General features: G+C 45.1%; 1 protein-coding gene across 2 annotated transcripts in view; it reads right to left on the bottom strand.

Annotated features, from left to right (window-relative positions):
- The window catches only part of CRHR1 (corticotropin releasing hormone receptor 1), a 526,098-nt gene that overhangs the window by 336,918 nt on the left and 167,562 nt on the right, over positions 1 to 21,618 (bottom strand). The gene's annotated exons all lie outside the window — the stretch shown is intronic.

The following is a 21,618-nucleotide window of genomic DNA, read 5'->3' as shown; positions in this document are numbered from 1 at the left end:
TAGAATTTATTGAACAATTGTTTTATAATTCTAATTAAATAACCTACAATGAGTCTATGGGGTCAATTCAATTAGGTGCAACTTGCTGAATGTGAGTTTCTTGAAATTCGCAGACTTTACTAGAATGAATACACTTGAGAATTCTCCACACCAATTAAAAATGCCTATTCGCTGTACTCACAGCTGGGGTTTGCGAAATGTCTGCCAAATGCGATGAGAGAGAAGTGCATGAAAAAGTGAGTTGAATGTCCCGGACCCCAAAAAAGTGACAATTTAATTTGCAAAATCATCCAGAAGGCTGTTTGTGGTCATAAGGAAAGTACTGGAGTTTTTTAAACAGTGATAAATGGCTGATTTTAAAAAGCAACATATTTGGCTTTACTTTTTTAATAAGAAAAAAAAATGAAAAATGAAAAAAAAAAGTAGGGAAAAATGGTTATGGGGTACTTTGAGGTGAGTAATTTAAAAAATAAATAATAAAAGCAATTATTTAAAAAAATTATATACTCTAATTAATTTTGGGGTGCATACAGATACTAATTAGTTGATTTTGGGATATTTTTTGGTAATTTAAAAAAAACCCTAAAACTTCATGTAATTATTGGAATATGTTAATTGAAAATTTCCAATTTCCTAATTAGTCATCATTGGGATGTCCAAGGGGTTCTGCACTGTGGGGGTAATTCAGACCTGATCGTAGCAGCAAATTTGTTAGCAGTTGGTCAAAACCATGGGGGTCATTCCGAGTTGTTCGCTCGCAAGCGGATTTTAGCAGATTTGCTCATGCTAAGCCGCCGCCTACTGGGAGTGAATCTTAGCATCTTAAAATTGCGAACGATGTATTCGCAATATTGCGATTACACACCTCGTAGCAGTTTCTGAGTAGCTCCAGACTTACTCGGCATCTGCGATCTTTTCACTGCTTGTCGTTCCTGGTTTGACGTCACAAACACACCCAGCGTTCGCCCAGACACTCCTCCGTTTCTCCGGCCACTCCTGCGTTTTTTCCGGAAACGGTAGCGTTTTTTCCCACACGCCCATAAAACGGCCTGTTTCCGCCCAGTAACACCCATTTCCTGTCAATCACATTACGATCGCCAGAACGATGAAAAAGCCGTGAGTAAAAATCCTAACTGCATAGCAAATTTACTTGGTGCAGTCGCAGTGCGGACATTGCGCATGCGCATTAAGCGGAAAATCGCTGAGATGCGAAGATTTTTACCGGGCGAACAACTCGGAATGACCCCCAATGTGCACTGCAGGGGGGGGGGGGCAGATATAACATGTGCAGAGAGAGTTAGATTTGGGTGGGGTGTGTTCAAACTGAAATCTAAATTGCAGTGTAAAAATAAAGAAGCCAGTGTTTACCCTGCACAGAAACAAAATAAGCCACCCAAATCTAACTCTCTCTGCAAATGTTATATCTGCACCCCCTGCAGTGCACATGGGCCCTCATTCCGAGTTGATCGGTCGTAAGGCGAATTTAGCAGAGTTACACACGCTAAGCCGCCGCCTGCTGGGAGTGAATCTTAGCTTCTTAAAATTGCGACCGATGTATTCGCAATATTGCGATTACTAACTACTTAGCAGTTTCAGAGTAGCTCCAGACTTACTCTGCCTGTGCGATCAGTTCAGTGCTTGTCGTTCCTGGTTGACGTCACAAACACACCCAGCGTTCGCCCAGGCACTCCCACCGTTTCTCCGGCCACTCCTGCGTTTTTTCCGGAAACGGTAGCGTTTTCAGCCACACGCCCCTGAAACGCCGTGTTTCCGCCCAGTAACACCCATTTCCTGTCAATCACATTACGATCGCCGGAGCGAAGAAAAAGCCGTGAGTAAAAATACTTTCTTCATAGTAAAGTTACTTGGCGCAGTCGCAGTGCGAACTTTGCGCATGCGTACTAAGCGGATTTTCACTGCGATGCGATGAAAAAGAACGAGCGAACAACTCGGAATGAGGGCCCTGGTATTGCCCAACTTCCAGGGGCGGATTGGGAACAAAAAGTGGCCCTGGAAAAATTTGTACTAGTGGCCTCACTTGGGCAGCATCAGAGGTGTAAGGTCTAGCCAAGGGCCATGGCAGCAGCACCCTCCCCCCAAGACTTTCCAGATAGTGGGGATGTCCAGCATCAAGGGGAAGTTAAAAGGAAATAAAATTAAATGTTATGAGCACATTATATGATACACCTTTAGAATTTAGGAAACTATATAATTCTTTAGAAAGATATATTTTCTTGCTTATTACACCAACCGTATCCCAATCACTATTCACTCAATCTTATATGTCAGCCAAGAAGGCAGACAGAGCATACACTAGATCATCTGCAATCACAGGCTAAGTGGCAAAGTCATTTTCATATATGCAAATAGTTTGGCATCTTATTCATTATGTCTATAAATAGGACCACATGTCCTCAAACAAAACAGGCCCCGCGGGTACGCCGGCCCACCGGGAATCTTCCCTGTAGATCCTATGGCCAATCCGCCTCTGCCAACTTCTAACAAATTTGACATTTTAACCTTAAAATAAAGCTTTTCCCTACCATCTCTCACCCTCAGGGGAGGTGCAAACAGAAACGTGTGAGTTTTCTTTGGTTCAGTGCGAATGTGTCCCAAAACAAGGGTTGCAGCATATCACAGCATCCAAGCAAACATGTTAACAGAGATGATGCAGTTTCTCCCTTTTTAAGAAAAAAGTCACAGCTACAGTAAATTGAAGAATAATGTAAATAACCAAAGGAGAGATAAGCAATTTTGGTGAACATAGAAGGGCAACTTGGAATCTATGTGGCAAAAAACAGAAATGCCTGCAAAAAGGCTCTGCAAGGGAAACATATGCGCTACTTTTATGCCAAGAGAGAACAAGGATATCAGGGTACAGATAAGAAAGGATAAGGGGAGGAGCATCACCCTCAATGTTTGGCATGGAGTTTGGGAGTTGAGAAATTTAAGTTCATAGTTCAAATCCAATTGTTAACCTTATGTCATAAACAAGTTCAAAACAAAAGGCATAAAGGCATTGATGAAAGCACACTAAATGTAAAATGCATATGTAAAATGGTTGTGGAAAGCTAATATTAAGAAAATTAAAGTGTTTAATTTCAAATGTGCTCTTCTGCTGTCTGATATTAACCTGCACTCTGGCAGTTAATCTACACTGTGGCGCATTAAAGAATATTCTATTATAGCTTAGGGAAAGGAAAAGCTATGCTTATTTTCTCAGCCGAAAAATCTAGAGGAAATGTAACAGTGCTTATCTGTGTATAAGATTTGTTCCGTGTGTTACATTATTAAATGCACTGCTTGTTGTTTGTGGAGTGTTTGGTAGGGTGCTTTGCAAGAGATTCAGATTGTTCTAGAAAAAATATTCTTCTGAATAAGTTCAGAGTAAACAAAATACAGGAACGGTAATTTCCATTCCGTCAGGCATATCCAATTGCACGCAATTTTTTTCTTTTCCTACTAAATTGCTGTCTAGAAAATCAGTCGCAGTAATTTCTATAGAATTACCACAGCTTTTATCTTGCAGACCCAGAGCTGGTTTAAAAATTTTTAAAGTCTCTATTTCAAGGTAAAAATGTTGGGACCTCTTCAGAACCCCTTGGGCACCCTCCTAATGACTAACTAGGCAATTGGAAATTTTGAATTAGCCTAACTGGTCAAAAAATGACATTATTGGGGTGAAGAAAAATTTCCTAAAATACCCCAAAATAAACCTTTTCATTATTATGCACCCCAAATACTATTAAAGTATCTATTTATTTAAATAAAAAAATAATCGATTTAAAAAATGTTTTTATTTAAAGAAAAATGCTTGCATATTACCCCAAAATAATCTTTTATTCTATTTTTTTGCATTTTTTGTTTAATTTGTTTGTAATTAAACAAAATTTGTTTCCTTTTTATATATTTTTTACTTAAAAAATGCACAAATCAATCATTTGTAGCATTTTTAAATATCAAAATATATATTTTTTGGGGGGCAGTGATAACCACTATTACCATTACCCAATATATTTAAAAAAAATGTTTGGGGCTGTAGGCTGTTCTCCATTTTTTTTAATCAATTATCCATAGGGTTTTGCCTGGAAAAAGTTTACATCCAATTTTTTTCAAAGGAATACCACAGGTATTGGGAGTACGCATATCCGCGGTAATTCTAAATTGGGTATGAGGTCTGCAGAGAATTTTTCCAGACTAAATTACGCAGCCAATTGGATATATCTGTGTGTGCTCTTTTTACAGGATAGTGAGCCACATAGAGTAAATAAGACACAAAAATAAGCTATAAATATTACAAGCTGCATTATAAGTTACTTAACAATAATTTTGGTACAAAAAAATAATTTGTATTTGTTGGCAATAGTGTGTACAAGTAGGCAAGAAAAACGAGTAGTTTTACTAATTGTATAAGCCCAGTGAAAAATATAATTGTGTTATTGATAAAATAATATTTCAGTTTTGTATGTTTAAACATGCTTGAAAGGTGCAATTTGTCCTGATGATGCATGAGGTGGCAACCCTAGTGACAACTCGACTGCTGGTGCCCTTGCATGTGCGGTATGTCCATGGTGCATGTGCAGCTATGAAGACTATTGGAGGAGGAGAGCAGCAGGTGAAAACTCCCTGACTTTCAAAAACTGACTCCGCAAAATGAGCAGCTTTTCAGAAGTGATGATAATTGTGACAAGATCACTGGAATAGTGGTGGAAGGCAGGTATATTTGCCACAGGTTTCTTCCCTATGGGCCTAATTCAAAGCTGATTGCAAAACAACATTTTCCTCTAATGGGCAAAACCATGTGCACTGCAGGTGGGACAGATATAACATGTGCAGAGAGAGTTAGATTTGGGTGGATTATATTGTTTCTGTGCAGGCTAAATACTGGCTGCTTTATTTCTACACTGCAATTTAGATTTCAGTTTGAACACACCCACCCACATTTAACTCTTTCTGCACATGTTATATCTGCCCCACCTGCTTTGCACATGGTTTTGCCCATAAGAGGAAAATGTTGTTTTGCAATCAACCTTGAATTAGGCCCTATGTGTTTTAAAACCCCAGGGATATTTTGCTGGTTCTGCTGAAAGCTTTTGGTAACAAACAGATTAGGGTCCTTGGGTTGGATGTGAGAAGAGAGGCAGGTTCTCCATCCATTTAGGCCCAGGGCCCTCATTCTGAGTTGATCGCTCGCTAGCTACTTTTAGCAGCCGTGCAAATGTATAGTCACCGCCCACGGGGGAGTGTATTTTTGCTTTGCAAGTGTGCGATCGCATGTGCAGCCCAGCGGTGCGAAAAAGTTTTTGCAGCTTCTGAGTAGGTCTGAACTTACTCAACCCTTGCAATCACTTCAGCCTGTCCGGTCCCGGAATTGATATCAGACACCCGCCCTGCAAACGCCTGGACACGCCTGCGTTTTCCCTACCAATCCCAGAAAACGGTTAGTTGAGATGAGCGCCTGAAATTTTTCGGATTTTGTGTTTTGGTTTTGGGTTCGGGTCCGCGGCCGTGTTTTGGGTTCGAACGCGTTTTGGCAAAACCTCACCGAATTTTTTTTGTCGGATTCGGGTGTGTTTTGGATTCGGGTGTTTTTTTCAAAAAACACTAAAAAACAGCTTAAATCATAGAATTTGGGGGTCATTTTGATCCCAAAGTATTATTAACCTCAAAAACCATAATTTACACTCATTTTCAGTCTATTCTGAATACCTCACACCTCACAATATTATTTTTAGTCCTAAAATTTGCACCGAGGTCGCTGTGTGAGTAAGATAAGCGACCCTAGTGGCCGACACAAACACCGGGCCCATCTAGGAGTGGCACTGCAGTGTCACGCAGGATGTCCCTTCCAAAAAACCCTCCCCAAACAGCACATGACGCAAAGAAAAAAAGAGGCGCAATGAGGTAGCTGTGTGAGTAAGATTAGCGACCCTAGTGGCCGACACAAACACCGGGCCCATCTAGGAGTGGCACTGCAGTGTCACGCAGGATGGCCCTTCCAAAAAACCCTCCCCAAACAGCACATGACGCAAAGAAAAAAAGAGGCGCAATGAGGTAGCTGTGTGAGTAAGATTAGCGACCCTAGTGGCCGACACAAACACCGGGCCCATCTAGGAGTGGCACTGCAGTGTCACGCAGGATGTCCCTTCCAAAAAACCCTCCCCAAACAGCACATGACGCAAAGAAAAAAAGAGGCGCAATGAGGTAGCTGTGTGAGTAAGATTAGCGACCCTAGTGGCCGACACAAACACCGGGCCCATCTAGGAGTGGCACTGCAGTGTCACGCAGGATGTCCCTTCCAAAAAACCCTCCCCAAACAGCACATGACGCAAAGAAAAAAAGAGGCGCAATGAGGTAGCTGACTGTGTGAGTAAGATTAGCGACCCTAGTGGCCGACACAAACACCGGGCCCATCTAGGAGTGTCACTGCAGTGTCACGCAGGATGTCCCTTCCAAAAAACCCTCCCCAATCAGCACATGATGCAAAGAAAAAGAAAAGAAAAAAGAGGTGCAAGATGGAATTGTCCTTGGGCCCTCCCACCCACCCTTATGTTGTATAAACAAAACAGGACATGCACACTTTAACCAACCCATCATTTCAGTGACAGGGTCTGCCACACGACTGTGACTGATATGACGGGTTGGTTTGGACCCCCCCCAAAAAAGAAGCAATTAATCTCTCCTTGCACAAACTGGCTCTACAGAGGCAAGATGTCCACCTCATCTTCACCCTCCGATATATCACCGTGTACATCCCCCTCCTCACAGATTATCAATTCGTCCCCACTGGAATCCACCATCTCAGCTCCCTGTGTACTTTGTGGAGGCAATTGCTGCTGGTCAATGTCTCCGCGGAGGAATTGATTATAATTCATTTTAATGAACATCATCTTCTCCACATTTTCTGGATGTAACCTCGTACGCCGATTGCTGACAAGGTGAGCGGCGGCACTAAACACTCTTTCGGAGTACACACTTGTGGGAGGGCAACTTAGGTAGAATAAAGCCAGTTTGTGCAAGGGCCTCCAAATTGCCTCTTTTTCCTGCCAGTATAAGTACGGACTGTGTGACGTGCCTACTTGGATGCGGTCACTCATATAATCCTCCACCATTCTATCAATGTTGAGAGAATCATATGCAGTGACAGTAGACGACATGTCCGTAATCGTTGTCAGGTCCTTCAGTCCGGACCAGATGTCAGCATCAGCAGTCGCTCCAGACTGCCCTGCATCACCGCCAGCGGGTGGGCTCGGAATTCTGAGCCTTTTCCTCGCACCCCCAGTTGCGGGAGAATGTGAAGGAGGAGATGTTGACAGGTCGCGTTCCGCTTGACTTGACAATTTTGTCACCAGCAGGTCTTTCAACCCCAGCAGACTTGTGTCTGCCGGAAAGAGAGATCCAAGGTAGGCTTTAAATCTAGGATCGAGCACGGTGGCCAAAATGTAGTGCTCTGATTTCAACAGATTGACCACCCGTGAATCCTTGTTAAGCGAATTAAGGGCTCCATCCACAAGTCCCACATGCCTAGCGGAATCGCTCCGTGTTAGCTCCTCCTTCAATGTCTCCAGCTTCTTCTGCAAAAGCCTGATGAGGGGAATGACCTGACTCAGGCTGGCAGTGTCTGAACTGACTTCACGTGTGGCAAGTTCAAAGGGCATCAGAACCTTGCACAACGTTGAAATCATTCTCCACTGCGCTTGAGACAGGTGCATTCCACCTACTATATCGTGCTCAATTGTATAGGCTTGAATGGCCTTTTGCTGCTCCTCCAACCTCTGAAGCATATAGAGGGTTGAATTCCACCTCGTTACCACTTCTTGCTTCAGATGATGGCAGGGCAGGTTCAGTAGTTTTTGGTGGTGCTCCAGTCTTCTGTACGTGGTGCCTGTACGCCGAAAGTGTCCCGCAATTCTTCTGGCCACCAACAGCATCTCTTGCACGCCCCTGTCGTTTTTTAAAAAATTCTGCACCACCAAATTCAAGGTATGTGCAAAACATGGGACGTGCTGGAATTTGCCCATATTTAATGCACACACAATATTGCTGGCGTTGTCCGATGCCACAAATCCACAGGAGAGTCCAATTGGGGTAAGCCATTCCGCGATGATCTTCCTCAGTTGCCGTAAGAGGTTTTCAGCTGTGTGCGTATTCTGGAAAGCGGTGATACAAAGCGTAGCCTGCCTAGGAAAGAGTTGGCGTTTGCGAGATGCTGCTACTGGTGCCGCCGCTGCTGTTCTTGCGGCGGGAGTCCATACATCTACCCAGTGGGCTGTCACAGTCATATAGTCCTGACCCTGCCCTGCTCCACTTGTCCACATGTCCGTGGTTAAGTGGACATTGGGTACAACTGCATTTTTTAGGACACTGGTGAGTCTTTTTCTGACGTCCGTGTACATTCTCGGTATCGCCTGCCTAGAGAAGTGGAACCTAGATGGTATTTGGTAACGGGGGCACACTGCCTCAATAAATTGTCTAGTTCCCTGTGAACTAACGGCGGATACCGGACGCACGTCTAACACCAACATAGTTGTCAAGGCCTCAGTTATCCGCTTTGCAGTAGGATGACTGCTGTGATATTTCATCTTCCTCGCAAAGGACTGTTGAACAGTCAATTGCTTACTGGAAGTAGTACAAGTGGGCTTACGACTTCCCCTCTGGGATGACCATCGACTCCCAGCGGCAACAACAGCAGCGCCAGCAGCAGTAGGCGTTACACGCAAGGATGCATCGGAGGAATCCCAGGCAGGAGAGGACTCGTCAGAATTGCCAGTGACATGGCCTGCAGGACTATTGGCATTCCTGGGGAAGGAGGAAATTGACACTGAGGGAGTTGGTGGGGTGGTTTGCGTGAGCTTGGTTACAAGAGGAAGGGATTTACTGGTCAGTGGACTGCTTCCGCTGTCACCCAAAGTTTTTGAACTTGTCACTGACTTATTATGAATGCGCTGCAGGTGACGTATAAGGGAGGATGTTCCGAGGTGGTTAACGTCCTTACCCCTACTTATTACAGCTTGACAAAGGGAACACACGGCTTGACACCTGTTGTCCGCATTTCTGGTGAAATACCTCCACACCGAAGAGCTGATTTTTTTGGTATTTTCACCTGGCATGTCAACGGCCATATTCCTCCCACGGACAACAGGTGTCTCCCCGGGTGCCTGACTTAAACAAACCACCTCACCATCAGAATCCTCCTGGTCAATTTCCTCCCCAGCGCCAGCAACACCCATATCCTCCTCATCCTGGTGTACTTCAACACTGACATCTTCAATCTGACTATCAGGAACTGGACTGCGGGTGCTCCTTCCAGCACTTGCAGGGGGCGTGCAAATGGTGGAAGGCGCATGCTCTTCACGTCCAGTGTTGGGAAGGTCAGGCATCGCAACCGACACAATTGGACTCTCCTTGTGGATTTGGGATTTCGAAGAATGCACAGTTCTTTGCTGTGCTGCTTTTGCCAGCTTGAGTCTTTTCATTTTTCTAGCGAGAGGCTGAGTGCTTCCATCCTCATGTGAAGCTGAACCACTAGCCATGAACATAGGCCAGGGCCTCAGCCGTTCCTTGCCACTCCGTGTGGTAAATGGCATATTGGCAAGTTTACGCTTCTCCTCCGACAATTTTATTTTAGGTTTTGGAGTCCTTTTTTTTCTGATATTTGGTGTTTTGGATTTGACATGCTCTGTACTATGACATTGGGCATCGGCCTTGGCAGACGACGTTGCTGGCATTTCATCGTCTCGGCCATGACTAGTGGCAGCAGCTTCAGCACGAGGTGGAAGTGGATCTTGATCTTTCCCTAATTTTGGAACCTCAACATTTTTGTTCTCCATATTTTAATAGGCACAACTAAAAGGCACCTCAGGTAAACAATGGAGATGGATACTAGTATACAATTATGGACTGCCTGCCGACTGCAGACACAGAGGTAGCCACAGCCGTGAACTACCGTACTGTACTGTGTCTGCAGCTAATATAGACTGGTTGATAAAGAGAAGATGTCTATGTAACTATGTATGTATAAAGAAGACTGAAAAAAATCCACGGTTAGGTGGTATACAATTATGGACGGACTGCCTGCCGAGTGCAGACACAGAGGTAGCCACAGCCGTGAACTACCGTACTGTACTGTGTCTGCAGCTAATATAGACTGGTTGATAAAGAGAAGATGTCTATGTAACTATGTATGTATAAAGAAGAATGAAAAAAAACCACGGTTAGGTGGTATACAATTATGGACGGACTGCCTGCCGAGTGCAGACACAGAGGTAGCCACAGCCGTGAACTACCGTACTGTACTGTGTCTGCAGCTAATATAGACTGGTTGATAAAGAGAAGATGTCTATGTAACTATGTATGTATAAAGAAGAATGAAAAAAATCCACGGTTAGGTGGTATTACAATTATGGACGGACTGCCTGCCGAGTGCAGAGACACAGAGGTAGCCACAGCCGTGAACTACCGTACTGTGTCTGCTGCGACTGGATGATAAATGATATAAAAAATATATATATATCACTACTGCAGCCGGACAGGTATATATTATATATTATATAATGACGGACCTGCTGGACACTGTCTGTCAGCAGAATGAGTTTTATTTTTATAGAATAAAAAAACAAAAAACACACAAGTGAAGTCACACGACGAGTGTTTAACTTTTTCAGGCAATCACAATATAAGTATACTACTAACTATACTGGTGGTCAGTGTGGTCAGGTCACTGGTCAGTCACACTGGCAGTGGCACTCCTGCAGCAAAAGTGTGCACTGTTTAATTTTAATATAATATGTACTCCTGGCTCCTGCTATAACCTATAACTGGCACTGCAGTAGTGCTCCCCAGTCTCCCCCACAATTATAAGCTGTGTGAGCTGAGCAGTCAGACAGATATATAATATATATAGATGATGCAGCACACTGGCCTGAGCCTGAGCAGTGCACACAGATATGGTATGTGACTGACTGAGTCACTGTGTGTATCGCTTTTTTCAGGCAGAGAACGGATATATTAAATAAACTGCACTGTGTGTCTGGTGGTCACTCACTATATAATATATTATGTACTCCTGGCTCCTGCTATAACCTATAACTGGCACTGCAGTAGTGCTCCCCAGTCTCCCCCACAATTATAAGCTGTGTGAGCTGAGCAGTCAGACAGATATATATATAATATTATATATAGATAATAGATGATGCAGCACACTGGCCTGAGCCTGAGCAGTGCACACAGATATGGTATGTGACTGACTGAGTCACTGTGTGTATCGCTTTTTTCAGGCAGAGAACGGATATATTAAATAAACTGCACTGTGTGTCTGGTGGTCACTCACTATATAATATATTATGTACTCCTGGCTCCTGCTATAACCTATAACTGGCACTGCAGTAGTGCTCCCCAGTCTCCCCCACAATTATAAGCTGTGTGAGCTGAGCAGTCAGACAGATATATATAATATTATATATAGATAATAGAGATGAGCGGGTTCGGTTTCTCTGAAACCGAACCCGCACGAACTTCATGTTTTTTTCACGGGTCCGAGCAGACTCGGATCCTCCCGCCTTGCTCGGTTGACCCGAGCGCGCCCGAACGTCATCATGACGCTGTCGGATTCTCGCGAGACTCGGATTCTATATAAGGAGCCGCGCGTCGCCGCCATTTTCACACGTGCATTGAGATTGATAGGGAGAGGACGTGGCTGGCGTCCTCTCCATTAGAAATTAGATTAGAAGAGAGAGAGAGATTGTGCAGAGTCAGACAGAGTTTACCACAGTGACCAGTGCAGTTGTTGTTAGTTAACTTTTATTTATTTTAATATAATATATCCGTTCTCTGCTATATCCGTTCTCTGCCTGAAAAAAAACGATACACAGCAGCAGCCAGTCACACAGTGTGACTCAGTCTGTGTGCACTCAGCTCAGCCCAGTGTGCTGCACATCAATGTATAAAAGGCAAAGCTTATAATAATTGTGGGGGAGACTGGGGAGCACTGCAGGTTGTTATAGCAGGAGCCCCCAGGAGTACATAATATTATATTAATTTAAAATTAAACAGTGCACACTTTTGCTGCTGGAGTGCCACTGCCAGTGTGACTAGTGGTGACCAGTGCCTGACCACCAGTATAGTAGTATATTGTTGTATGTATTGTATACTATCTCTTTATCAACCAGTCTATATTAGCAGCAGACACAGTACAGTGCGGTAGTTCACGGCTGTGGCTACCTCTGTGTCGGCAGTCGGAACTCGGCAGGCAGTCCGTCCATCCATAATTGTATTACAATATATACCACCTAACCGTGGTATTTTTTTTTCTTTCTTTATACCGTCGTCATAGTGTCATACTAGTTGTTACGAGTATACTACTATCTCTTTATCAACCAGTGTACAGTGCGGTAGTTCACGGCTGTGGCTACCTCTGTGTCGGCAGTCGGCAGGCAGTCCGTCCATCCATAATTGTATTATTATTATAATATATACCACCTAACCGTGGTTTTTTTTTCATTCTTTATACCGTCATAGTGTCATACTAGTTGTTACGAGTATACTACTATCTCTTTATCAACCAGTGTACAGTGCGGTAGTTCACGGCTGTGGCTACCTCTGTGTCGGCAGTCGGCAGGCAGTCCGTCCATCCATAATTGTATTATTATTATAATATATACCACCTAACCGTGGTTTTTTTTTCATTCTTTATACCGTCGTCATAGTGTCATACTAGTTGTTACGAGTATACTACTATCTCTTTATCAACCAGTGTACAGTGCGGTAGTTCACGGCTGTGGCTACCTCTGTGTCGGCAGTCGGCAGGCAGTCCGTCCATCCATAATTGTATTATTATTATAATATATACCACCTAACCGTGTTTTTTTTTTCATTCTTTATACCGTCGTCATAGTGTCATACTAGTTGTTACGAGTATACTACTATCTCTTTATCAACCAGTGTACAGTGCGGTAGTTCACGGCTGTGGCTACCTCTGTGTCGGCAGTCGGCAGGCAGTCCGTCCATCCATAATTGTATTATTATTATAATATATACCACCTAACTGTGGTATTTTTTTTTCTTTCTTTATACCGTCGTCATAGTGTCATACTAGTTGTTACGAGTATACTACTATCTCTTTATCAACCAGTGTACAGTGCGGTAGTTCACGGCTGTGGCTACCTCTGTGTCGGCAGTCGGCAGGCAGTCCGTCCATCCATAATTGTATTATTATTATTATAATATATACCACCTAACCGTGGTTTTTTTTTCATTCTTTATACCGTCGTCATAGTGTCATACTAGTTGTTACGAGTATACTACTATCTCTTTATCAACCAGTGTACAGTGCGGTAGTTCACGGCTGTGGCTACCTCTGTGTCGGCAGTCGGCAGGCAGTCCGTCCATCCATAATTGTATTATTATTATAATATATACCACCTAACCGTGGTTTTTTTTTCATTCTTTATACCGTCGTCATAGTGTCATACTAGTTGTTACGAGTATACTACTATCTCTTTATCAACCAGTGTACAGTGCGGTAGTTCACGGCTGTGGCTACCTCTGTGTCGGCAGTCGGCAGGCAGTCCGTCCATCCATAATTGTATTATTATTATAATATATACCACCTAACTGTGGTATTTTTTTTTCTTTCTTTATACCGTCGTCATAGTGTCATACTAGTTGTTACGAGTATACTACTATCTCTTTATCAACCAGTGTACAGTGCGGTAGTTCACGGCTGTGGCTACCTCTGTGTCGGCAGTCGGCAGGCAGTCCGTCCATCCATAATTGTATTATTATTATAATATATACCACCTAACCGTGGTTTTTTTTTCATTCTTTATACCGTCGTCATAGTGTCATACTAGTTGTTACGAGTATACTACTATCTCTTTATCAACCAGTGTACAGTGCGGTAGTTCACGGCTGTGGCTACCTCTGTGTCGGCAGTCGGCAGGCAGTCCGTCCATCCATAATTGTATTATTATTATAATATATACCACCTAACCGTGGTTTTTTTATACCACCTAACCGTGGCAGTCCGTCCATAATTGTATACTAGTATCCAATCCATCCATCTCCATTGTTTACCTGAGGTGCCTTTTAGTTCTGCCTATAAAATATGGAGAACAAAAAAGTTGAGGTTCCAAAATTAGGGAAAGATCAAGATCCACTTCCACCTCGTGCTGAAGCTGCTGCCACTAGTCATGGCCGAGACGATGAAATGCCAGCAACGTCGTCTGCCAAGGCCGATGCCCAATGTCATAGTACAGAGCATGTCAAATCCAAAACACCAAATATCAGAAAAAAAAGGACTCCAAAACCTAAAATAAAATTGTCGGAGGAGAAGCGTAAACTTGCCAATATGCCATTTACCACACGGAGTGGCAAGGAACGGCTGAGGCCCTGGCCTATGTTCATGGCTAGTGGTTCAGCTTCACATGAGGATGGAAGCACTCAGCCTCTCGCTAGAAAACTGAAAAGACTCAAGCTGGCAAAAGCACCGCAAAGAACTGTGCGTTCTTTGAAATCCCAAATCCACAAGGAGAGTCCAATTGTGTCGTTTGCGATGCCTGACCTTCCCAACACTGGACGTGAAGAGCATGCGCCTTCCACTATTTGCATGCCCCCTGCAAGTGCTGGAAGGAGCACCCGCAGTCCAGTTCCTGATAGTCAGATTGAAGATGTCAGTGTTGAAGTACACCAGGATGAGGAGGATATGGGTGTTGCTGGCGCTGGGGAGGAAATTGACCAGGAGGATTCTGATGGTGAGGTGGTTTGTTTAAGTCAGGCACCCGGGGAGACACCTGTTGTCCGTGGGAGGAATATGGCCGTTGACATGCCAGGTGAAAATACCAAAAAAATCAGCTCTTCGGTGTGGAGGTATTTCACCAGAAATGCGGACAACAGGTGTCAAGCCGTGTGTTCCCTTTGTCAAGCTGTAATAAGTAGGGGTAAGGACGTTAACCACCTCGGAACATCCTCCCTTATACGTCACCTGCAGCGCATTCATAATAAGTCAGTGACAAGTTCAAAAACTTTGGGTGACAGCGGAAGCAGTCCACTGACCAGTAAATCCCTTCCTCTTGTAACCAAGCTCACGCAAACCACCCCACCAACTCCCTCAGTGTCAATTTCCTCCTTCCCCAGGAATGCCAATAGTCCTGCAGGCCATGTCACTGGCAAGTCTGACGAGTCCTCTCCTGCCTGGGATTCCTCCGATGCATCCTTGCGTGTAACGCCTACTGCTGCTGGCGCTGCTGTTGTTGCCGCTGGGAGTCGATGGTCATCCCAGAGGGGAAGTCGTAAGCCCACTTGTACTACTTCCAGTAAGCAATTGACTGTTCAACAGTCCTTTGCGAGGAAGATGAAATATCACAGCAGTCATCCTACTGCAAAGCGGATAACTGAGGCCTTGACAACTATGTTGGTGTTAGACGTGCGTCCGGTATCCGCCGTTAGTTCACAGGGAACTAGACAATTTATTGAGGCAGTGTGCCCCCGTTACCAAATACCATCTAGGTTCCACTTCTCTAGGCAGGCGATACCGAGAATGTACACGGACGTCAGAAAAAGACTCACCAGTGTCCTAAAAAATGCAGTTGTACCCAATGTCCACTTAACCACGGACATGTGGACAAGTGGAGCAGGGCAGGGTCAGGACTATATGACTGTGACAGCCCACTGGGTAGATGTATGGACTCCCGCCGCAAGAACAGCAGCGGCGGCACCAGTAGCAGCATCTCGCAAACGCCAACTCTTTCCTAGGCAGGCTACGCTTTGTATCACCGCTTTCCAGAATACGCACACAGCTGAAAACCTCTTACGGCAACTGAGGAAGATCATCGCGGAATGGCTTACCCCAATTGGACTCTCCTGTGGATTTGTGGCATCGGACAACGCCAGCAATATTGTGTGTGCATTAAATATGGGCAAATTCCAGCACGTCCCATGTTTTGCACATACCTTGAATTTGGTGGTGCAGAATTTTTTAAAAAACGACAGGGGCGTGCAAGAGATGCTGTCGGTGGCCAGAAAAATTGCGGGACACTTTCGGCGTACAGGCACCACGTACAGAAGACTGGAGCACCACCAAAAACTACTGAACCTGCCCTGCCATCATCTGAAGCAAGAAGTGGTAACGAGGTGGAATTCAACCCTCTATATGCTTCAGAGGTTGGAGGAGCAGCAAAAGGCCATTCAAGCCTATACAATTGAGCACGATATAGGAGATGGAATGCACCTGTCTCAAGTGCAGTGGAGAATGATTTCAACGTTGTGCAAGGTTCTGATGCCCTTTGAACTTGCCACACGTGAAGTCAGTTCAGACACTGCCAGCCTGAGTCAGGTCATTCCCCTCATCAGGCTTTTGCAGAAGAAGCTGGAGGCATTGAAGAAGGAGCTAACACGGAGCGATTCCGCTAGGCATGTGGGACTTGTGGATGCAGCCCTTAATTCGCTTAACAAGGATTCACGGGTGGTCAATCTGTTGAAATCAGAGCACTACATTTTGGCCACCGTGCTCGATCCTAGATTTAAAGCCTACCTTGGATCTCTCTTTCCGGCAGACACAGGTCTGCTGGGGTTGAAAGACCTGCTGGTGACAAAATTGTCAAGTCAAGCGGAACGCGACCTGTCAACATCTCCTCCTTCACATTCTCCCGCAACTGGGGGTGCGAGGAAAAGGCTCAGAATTCCGAGCCCACCCGCTGGCGGTGATGCAGGGCAGTCTGGAGCGACTGCTGATGCTGACATCTGGTCCGGACTGAAGGACCTGACAACGATTACGGACATGTCGTCTACTGTCACTGCATATGATTCTCTCAACATTGATAGAATGGTGGAGGATTATATGAGTGACCGCATCCAAGTAGGCACGTCACACAGTCCGTACTTATACTGGCAGGAAAAAGAGGCAATTTGGAGGCCCTTGCACAAACTGGCTTTATTCTACCTAAGTTGCCCTCCCACAAGTGTGTACTCCGAAAGAGTGTTTAGTGCCGCCGCTCACCTTGTCAGCAATCGGCGTACGAGGTTACATCCAGAAAATGTGGAGAAGATGATGTTCATTAAAATGAATTATAATCAATTCCTCCGCGGAGACATTGACCAGCAGCAATTGCCTCCACAAAGTACACAGGGAGCTGAGATGGTGGATTCCAGTGGGGACGAATTGATAATCTGTGAGGAGGGGGATGTACACGGTGATATATCGGAGGGTGAAGATGAGGTGGACATCTTGCCTCTGTAGAGCCAGTTTGTGCAAGGAGAGATTAATTGCTTCTTTTTTGGGGGGGGTCCAAACCAACCCGTCATATCAGTCACAGTCGTGTGGCAGACCCTGTCACTGAAATGATGGGTTGGTTAAAGTGTGCATGTCCTGTTTTGTTTATACAACATAAGGGTGGGTGGGAGGGCCCAAGGATAATTCCATCTTGCACCTCTTTTTTCTTTTCTTTTTCTTTGCATCATGTGCTGATTGGGGAGGGTTTTTTGGAAGGGACATCCTGCGTGACACTGCAGTGCCACTCCTAGATGGGCCCGGTGTTTGTGTCGGCCACTAGGGTCGCTAATCTTACTTACACAGCTACCTCATTGCGCCTCTTTTTTTCTTTGCGTCATGTGCTGTTTGGGGAGGGTTTTTTGGAAGGGACATCCTGCATGACACTGCAGTGCCACTCCTAGATGGGCCCGGTGTTTGTGTCGGCCACTAGGGTCGCTAATCTTACTCACACAGTCAGCTACCTCATTGCGCCTCTTTTTTTCTTTGCGTCATGTGCTGTTTGGGGAGGGTTTTTTGGAAGGGCCATCCTGCGTGACACTGCAGTGCCACTCCTAGATGGGCCCGGTGTTTGTGTCGGCCACTAGGGTCGCTAATCTTACTCACACAGCTACCTCATTGCGCCTCTTTTTTTCTTTGCGTCATGTGCTGTTTGGGGAGGGTTTTTTGGAAGGGACATCCTGCGTGACACTGCAGTGCCACTCCTAGATGGGCCCGGTGTTTGTGTCGGCCACTAGGGTCGCTTATCTTTCTCACACAGCTACCTCATTGCGCCTCTTTTTTTCTTTGCGTCATGTGCTGTTTGGGGAGGGTTTTTTGGAAGGGACATCCTGCGTGACACTGCAGTGCCACTCCTAGATGGGCCCGGTGTTTGTGTCGGCCACTAGGGTCGCTTATCTTTCTCACACAGTCAGCTACCTCATTGCGCCTCTTTTTTTCTTTGCGTCATGTGCTGTTTGGGGAGGGTTTTTTGGAAGGGACATCCTGCGTGACACTGCAGTGCCACTCCTAGATGGGCCCGGTGTTTGTGTCGGCCACTAGGGTCGCTTATCTTTCTCACACAGTCAGCTACCTCATTGCGCCTCTTTTTTTCTTTGCGTCATGTGCTGTTTGGGGAGGGTTTTTTGGAAGGGACATCCTGCGTGACACTGCAGTGCCACTCCTAGATGGGCCCGGTGTTTGTGTCGGCCACTAGGGTCGCTAATCTTACTCACACAGCTACCTCATTGCGCCTCTTTTTTTCTTTGTGTCATGTGCTGTTTGGGGAGGGTTTTTTGGAAGGGACATCCTGCGTGACACTGCAGTGCCACTCCTAGATGGGCCCGGTGTTTGTGTCGGCCACTAGGGTCGCTTATCTTACTCACACAGCGACCTCGGTGCAAATTTTAGGACTAAAAATAATATTGTGAGGTGTGATGTGTTCAGAATAGGCTGAAAATGAGTGTAAATTATGTTTTTTGAGGTTAATAATACTTTGGGATCAAAATTACCCCCAAATTCTATGATTTAAGCTGTTTTTTAGGGTTTTTTGAAAAAAACACCCGAATCCAAAACACACCCGAATCCGACAAAAAACATTCGGTGAGGTTTTGCCAAAACGCGGTCGAACCCAAAACACGGCCGCGGAACCGAACCCAAAACCAAAACACAAAACCCGAAAAATTTCCGGCGCTCATCTCTAATAGATAATAGATGATGCAGCACACTGGCCTGAGCCTGAGCAGTGCACACAGATATGGTATGTGACTGACTGAGTCACTGTGTGTATCGCTTTTTTCAGGCAGAGAACGGATATATTAAATAAACTGCACTGTGTGTCTGGTGGTCACTCACTATATAATATATTATGTACTCCTGGCTCCTGCTATAACCTTTAACTGGCACTGCAGTAGTGCTCCCCAGTCTCCCCCACAATTATAAGCTGTGTGAGCTGAGCAGTCAGACAGATATATATAATATTATATATAGATAATAGATGATGCAGCACACTGGCCTGAGCCTGAGCAGTGCACACAGATATGGTATGTGACTGAGTCACTGTGTGCTGTGTATCGCTTTTTTCAGGCAGAGAACGGATTATAAAGTAAACTGCACTGTCCTCACTAGTAAACTCTCTCCACTCAGTCTCTACACTTCTACAGTAACAGTACTCCTCCTAGTCAGCTCCAGTAAATCTCTCTCAGTCTCTTATAATCTAAATGGAGAGGACGCCAGCCACGTCCTCTCCCTATCAATCTCAATGCACGTGTGAAAATGGCGGCGACGCGCGGCTCCTTATATAGAATCCGAGTCTCGCGATAGAATCCGAGCCTCGCGAGAATCCGACAGCGTCATGATGACGTTCGGGCGCGCTCGGGTTAACCGAGCAAGGCGGGAAGATCCGAGTCTGCTCGGACCCGTGAAAAAAACCATGAAGTTCTGGCGGGTTCGGATTCAGAGAAACCGAACCCGCTCATCTCTAGTTGACACCCATAAATGGCTTCTTCCTGTCAATCTTCTTGCGATCGGATGTGCGAATGGATTCGTTGCTAGAAGCATTGCACAGCAACAATGCTGTTTGTACCCGTACGACGCGCGTGCGCATTGCGGTGCATATGCATGCGCAGTAGTAACCTGATCGCTGCGCTGCGAAAAACTGCAGCGAGCGATCAACTCTGAATGAGTCAGGTATTTGTGTTTGTAGCCTCAAAGAAGGCTAATAAGGGCATTCAGCTGTATGGGTGTGTTAAAAAGGCTGTCAGCCTGATCATTGCTCTATCACACTGCCTGGGGAAAAGGAGAGACTATGGAGTCTCTGTGAGAGAGACCTGCTCTTGAAATCTAGTGAGCTGTGCCTGGTAAAAACTTTTTTTTTTTCAGTGAGTTAGGATTATCCTGTGTATAGTTAGCGCCGGAAGCAAGGTATTTATTTTGATGTTTTTTTTTCTGTTTTTCTGCACAATAAAACTGGTTGAGGCCAGTTGCACCAAACCAACGGACTTGTGTGATCTCTCAGCTGCTGCATCCTGCCATCTACCCCAGGAGATGGTACTTGTTCCCCTGACCCTGTTACACTATGTACAGGAGGGATGATGAATGCCTCTTTTATCTATTGTAGGTAGAACTCAATGCAAATGTTATTTTTGGTGAATAGATTCCAGCAAAGCTGGGTACACACCTATACAATCAAGCTTTCAATGCAATGGTTTGATTGATCTAACTCCCGATTAGACGTTCCCAAAATACAGCCAATACGCATGTACACACATATACAATTTTACTTTCAAGGTTCGATAGATGTTCGATCCCCTTATTGAAAGAAATTGAATGTATCACCGTACACGCTCTTTCGATTCAGGCTACAGTCATGGCAGATGTAAACAAAATTACCATAATGGGCAGGGAAAGGGTGTGATTATAGAACATACAAAACAGAAGAGAAATCCCTTCATTCACCATTTTCTACTCTAGTGTTGCGGAGAGAATATGTTCTTTAATTTTCTGTCCCCATCATGACTTTGAAGAGAAAAAAGGCTTGTGCTTGTATTGTTGCTGCTATGGTGACAGTACAAGCTATTATAATGAAAAAGAGAAGCAATAATCATAGCTGAACCAAGCATTGGCTGCTGAGGTGAGACACCTTCTCACATATGCCATTAGTGCAGGATGACTGTGAGAACAACCCTGAGGACTTTAGGAATTTCCTGCGTATGGATGATCCTACCTTCCAGGACCTTCTCTCACTGGTCACCCCACTAATACAGACAGAGAACATCTATTTAAGGAGACCTATTTCAGCAGGGTGGAAGGGGAGAACCAGTGGCTGAACTAGACAGTGGTAGGCCAAGGTGCAACAATGTTCTTTGGGACCCCCTTCCCACACACAGACACAACCCCTCTCGCACCCACTCACCAATACCCACTTTCCACCCCCTCAGATGAAAGTGTTTCGGAGGTATCATAGATGTTGCACAGTCACCGCCTGCATTACAGTAAGTTCAGAAAGGATGTCTCTCCCTTTTGTGATATTTACAGTACATATACACAAACACACCATATTTGTTTTCCCTTTTTTTTTAAAGGGGGAGGCACCAAACTCCAACTCGCCTCTGGGCGGATGGGATGAATTTATGCCCCTGCCTTCTAGCAGACTAAACCTAACCCTCCCGTCCCCGCAGCCTAACCCTAACTTTCCCAAGTGGTGCTAATCCTACACTCCCCCCCCCCCCCCCCAGTCTAAACCTCCGTATTCGCAGCCTCTCTCTATACCTTGTTGTGTAACTACATGATGCAGTCTGCCCTGACAGCCAGAGTATTACCAGGCAGTAGAGCGAAGAGGTACAATACTCACCCCATGTCCTGTGTAACATACACAC

Source organism: Pseudophryne corroboree, chromosome 3 (genome assembly GCF_028390025.1).
Source record: "Pseudophryne corroboree isolate aPseCor3 chromosome 3, aPseCor3.hap2, whole genome shotgun sequence".
Taxonomy (NCBI): domain Eukaryota; kingdom Metazoa; phylum Chordata; class Amphibia; order Anura; family Myobatrachidae; genus Pseudophryne; species Pseudophryne corroboree.
The sequence above is the reverse complement of the archived record's forward strand: the minus strand, read 5'-3'. Positions and strand labels throughout refer to the sequence as shown.